Below are 6,000 nucleotides of genomic sequence, written 5' to 3' on the forward strand. Positions count from 1 at the left end.
CCGGATCACGAAGGATTATGATTTATGACATAATTTTATGTATTGGATATTAGAGAGTTTTGATGGTTTTAGAGTTTGCTAAAATTGTAAGCAAAAATCACTATATGATGTCGATTATCTGTCGTCTTAGACGTGATAAACTGTTCACATCAGTTGTATGACTGTATAATATTATTATAATTATTTATTGATTCTTGACTGAATAATAATGAAAAATCATGTTATAATGTTGGTCTTTGCCTTTTCGTAGCATAATGTATAATATACATAATAAAATAATTTTTGCAGTTAAAAAAGTGCTATTAATAAATGAAAATAGACTTGAAATTACAACGTATAATAATTATAACAATATTATCTAAATCAAACTGTCCAGGTATTAATTTATTTCATTATATTTTATATCCGTGTTCTCATATCAAATAATTGCTTATTTTAAATAAACAACCTTTTAAATTGATCATTAATAAATTATCAAATATTGAATTCATTTAATATTAATTGAAAGGTATAATTGACATATGATTATTAAATTATGTACACGCAGTCAAACACATTTAGAATTGGGGTTTGTGGCTACAATATTACATGTCGAGTTTTCATTTTATCATAAAAATAATATTGGGCTTACAGTTATTTGAATAATACATAATTGAACTCAAGTTACTGAATTTTCAACTCTTGTTATTACAATATTGTTAAATAAGTTTTCGTGTTCGAGGATATAATAACTTTTTAGAAAAGGTACCCAAATAACGTACTTAATAATAAAGGTAATAAAATATTCATATAAAATAATTTACATGGTGTTATTAAAAATGCAGGTATATTTGTCATTTTTAAAATGAATTTGCTTACTCTAAATAACAGCCTCAACACTCTTGCGATGGCTACAAATAAACATTTTAGTTTTGATAAGACGTAATATGATTTAAAATGTAAATGCTTCCATTACAACAGTAGCTATTTATATGAGGGAAGAGTTGAAGAGACTGAGTGGAAAAAAAACAATATAAGAAATTGCTTGCTCCTTTAATCATTATAATAAGTAATGGCTACCAATAAAAATAAAACTGTAAAATGTATATCTTCTTCGGGAGATGAGTTTAATTTATTTATAAGATACTCAAACACAATAATCGCAAGTCGGGGACGGGGAGGGTAACCACAAATAGTTCACAATTTTTTAATACAATTTTTTCAGAGTAATTAATTATCATGTTTTATTTATTTTATATTAAGTCATTTTTAATTATAAATACTTCAATAAACCCCAAGTCCAAACCACCGTAAATAATTTTTCTATAACGATATCTGACAGTAATCTAACAATAATTTTTTACCAAAAACTAAACTCTGCTAGTGGAATTATAAATGTTTCAATGTCTAAGATAAAAATTATAATATTTAGGTTAAACCATTTATTTGAGAATATTTTAGTGTATTAACCAAACTTAATTTACAGTGAAAGTTATAAAATTATTTGCTTACCAATTCGGTCTACGCGAGGTTGCCCGCTCCTAAGTCTAAACTGTTTATAGTTAAATATTTTATTACTGAATTATTTTCATTGTTTTTATAACTGGCCTACCATGAAGTCAAGTCCGATGAGTATCGAAGAATTTTGAAATTTGTAAATCTAGTACCTAGGTATTGTTAAAAAATATATAGCCAAATGGGATAGAAATAATGTGTATAATTGGTAACTATAACTAAATTAAACTCCATTCACTTATATGTAGAATAGTATTGAACACTATTGAGTATTGCTATAAAAAATGTATTAACGCTATAAAATTAAATGCATTCACGCTAACAATGCACCATCGAAATTCGGAGGTAAAACAATCATGACTTAAGATATCAACAATTTTAAGTTGAACACTTCTTTTTTTGCTCTTAATAATTTATCTACTCTGTCTGTGTAAAACAGGTAAACTTCTATCCGTTTATAAAATATGACATGAACGGCATGATAAAAGGAGGCCACTTGAACATGATGAATTATTAAGATGTAATTATACATGTTTTTTAGTTTGTTAAATGCTGAATAAGACTCTAGGCCATGTATGATTTAGAAGCAGCCTTGGATTGCGACGTTGTTTTCTATCAGCGATATTTGGAATTGATCATTGATGATTCCCATGGCATGATTCCCTTTCCATGTATTTTTGATTTTGCAGGCGAAGAAGTTTCGAGTGAATTTCCCAACTAGGATTAGAAACCGATGAGAATGAAATTTCATAAATGCTTTTAATTCTGAGAATGGAATAGAAAGACCTGTGTATTGGGCATTGCATGTGTAATTTTGATGATGCAATGATTTTAGACCATTAATATTAATGTGTCGAATCGGTTGTTAGGTTTACTTTTCTAGAGTTCCAGAAACTGTGCTTTGAGAATTCGGCTGTATGGTTAGAAGATTTTCGAAGGAGCAGAGGAAATGGTGGTGAGTTGATTTGTGGTTCCCCGTTGTTAGTGATAGAAATTTCTGGCTGAGGTAATTCGTTTTCAGACCAATGATTACCTGACTGAGATTTGAAGTTATTCACTTAGGTATACAAATAATATAATTTATTATCATATAGATTTTGAACACGTATTGATAAAATAATGATGAATGTAATATGAATAACCTACACGCAATGAAATTCCAAGTACATATTACTAGGTATCTAAAGTTATAAATTAAATTCAAAGTTATTACTTTCTTAAATCTCAAACTTTTATAATATTTCATGTTAATAACTTAAAAAAAATAAAGTTTAACAAAACATTACAGAATTTAAATATTTATCGCGACTCGAAAGTGTCATTAATATGAATGAACAAAACATTAAAATCATATACACTCAACATTTTGTACAAAAATACTTAGATTCGCCGTGTCGAATTGGTCACAAAACGTACGTGTTAATAATTTTTTCTATATTCGAGGGCATGTATTTTAATTATTAAAAGAGTTGATTGAAGTATGGAAAAGTTGTATAACTCGATGACGTGAGGTTTTGCATTGAGCTATCATTTTAAAATAAAATATTTATATCACTTGCATAGTTGCATTAGTTATAGGTAATATAGTTGTTTGACTGAAACATTTATCGTAACAAAATATTAGTTTATTATTATGATTTATAACTGTAAATAGTATACTAAACAGTACGTATATTTATTATATATACTTTGATATATTGGAAAATATCAGTTTTCGAATTTAATATAGTACACATTTCCGTGTTTAGGTACTATTAATCCCAATTTTGAATTTGACGTAAACATATTATAATCGATTCAAAATGTTTACCAGGAAATAGCTGTGGTTTCATATTATAAAATATATGTATATTCCTCATCTCGACCCATGTCAATGAGTAATATTTTAACAAACCCTGTGAAATATATGTCATTTTATTAAAGTAGGTAACCTTATAGTAAAACGTCGTAATAAACAAAAAAATCGGTCATAAATTTCCATATTTGTTTCGAAAAATAACGTTTACGGTTATTAGTTTGAATTATTTATACTATAACATATTTTACATACAAAATATATTTTTTCAACCTCTTGACTGCAATATTATGGCACAAGAATAAATAGCCCGAGTCTATGAGAAGTCTTAATAATATAATTTACATTTATGACACATGAATAAACAGGAACCTTATCGTTAGTAATATTTAAGTTTCTGCGAAAAAAAACTCGTAGGTACACGTGATGCCGAAATTATATTATTCGACTTACCTTTAAAAAAAATGTTTAAAAAAATATATGATATCAATAGTAATTGACTTCTTTATAAATATGAAGTTTAACATGATGGTTTGCTATATCACTATAAAATAGTCACTGCTGAACAAAAAACACGGTCACAATTTTCTTCATTATTTTATCATTAGGAGGGAATAATTTGTCAAATAAAATGAAAGTTATCAGTTTTTATCATATTAGGTTTTTTGTTTGTTTTCTTCATAAAATTATTAAAAATTAATGGTTTGTGCGATCAAAAAAATAATTCTACTACAAATACAGACGGTGTACGGTTGCTCCGCGGAAAACAGCTTTTGCTATGTTGTACATTTGTAAGACAGAGACAACATATATGCTGGGTAGCGTCCTCTTAATAGTATAATGTTATAGTGTATACGATACGTTTTTATTATTTATTTATAATATTATGTAATACCTACGGTATTATAAGGTCATATTATGGGATAAACCACATATTGTTCTTAGTAAGGATCAGCGCCGCTAAGTTAGTTCAGTAACTCTATATTATCCATAAAATCTATATTATTAACCATATTATGCCATCCATGATAACCTAGAATTTAAAATTCCAAAAATAATAAAATGTAATACAATTTGCATAGATATATCAGGCGCCAGAGGCTTTGTTTCCCCCCCCCCCCCCAGTCTTTTTATCATATTTTAGATTAAAATATAAATTATGAGGGTTTGTCCTGCTAATACAATTTTATAGTTCGCCCAGAAAAATGTCAATAGTTTCGCCACGGTTTTCTTAAAAAATGTAATATTATGTTAAAACAACATACAATTTCACCCTAACATTTAATAATACAGTTTATGAGGCATTTGAACAAGTGAGATACAACAAATTCTATACAAATCAGATGTCACTTGTTTATCCATCCTTTGGGACGAATAGAGTCTATGCTATTTAATATTTTTGATGTATAAAAATTACAAATTAATATTTTTTTTTTAAAAGAGTTGTTGGTAAATGTTAATACCTATATAAAATCGAAAATGTATTAAGCTGCAACCAAAAAAAAAGTTAGTTACCAACTGTAACTACAGTACATAATAATTAATATAATATATAGGCAGTTGGCACATAATATACAAATTAAAAGTTAGTAACAAATTACGAAATGAATTTGTATGCGAATAAATAATTGTATTATTTTCGACCAAAACTCAGGAGACTAATTATTCACAGCCCTTATTCGCATCAGCGACAAAATAAATCGGAAAATTAATGTTTACGTGAATTCAACGGGCATGTATATATAAAAATGTGTGTCTGTTGCTACAGCGGTAATAAATACTTGTACGACTTTAGTGTAATGGACTCATTGGCGGTCTAATGATTTTGTCATGGGGGGGACGATATAGCTATTTTTTTAACGTTAACTATTTTATCATTAAAAATATAATTGTAAATTAACATTTTTTTAATTATGGTAAACACAGACTTACAAACTTTATTCATGAACGTATAAATACGAATTTGTTTTACGAAATTATTGAATTCATTATATATGTATATATTTTTTTTGTTTGTTTGTCCTATACTTCGTTTCCGATTATATTTATAATTCCGCTATAAACAGCCATAGTGGCCAAGCCATTGAGACGACTCTAGAATAATAAAATTATACAATTTACATATAAGCATAAAGCATTAAATTGACATTTCAAAAATTCATAAGGATAATTGAAATATGTACAAAAGAAATTAACAAAACCTAAAAAGTTATAGTTTCAAAATATAAGACGTATTATTATATATTTCAATGTATGAACTGTGGGCCTTAGGAGTGTGCAATTTTCATCAAATGACCTTGGTGACTGAAAAATGCAGGTATTTTTAGTAGTTCAATTTAAAAATGTAAAGATTTTTTGATTTGGTAACGAATTTTACATTACATACGTTTAATACTTATTCTATTCACGCAAATATATTCTTCCAGCCTAAAACAAATATAAGCAGCATATTATTTACCTCTACTTTATTATTTCTCAAATATACAAACTTGAAAAAAACTGTGCTAAAGAATATAGTCGTGTACTCGTGTAGACATATTCTGTGAAAATTTACTATATTAGATAATTTATGTTTTTAAGAAAAAATAATTAATAAAAATGTTCATACATTACACATAATCTTTATATATATAATTCTACTGTACGTGTGTATGTCACTGAACTCCTAAAGAGCTGGACCGATTTGAATGAATTTTTTTGTATGCGCTTGG

This window comes from Myzus persicae, unplaced genomic scaffold (genome assembly GCF_001856785.1).
Source record: "Myzus persicae strain clone G006 unplaced genomic scaffold, MPER_G0061.0, whole genome shotgun sequence".
NCBI lineage: Eukaryota > Metazoa > Arthropoda > Insecta > Hemiptera > Aphididae > Myzus > Myzus persicae.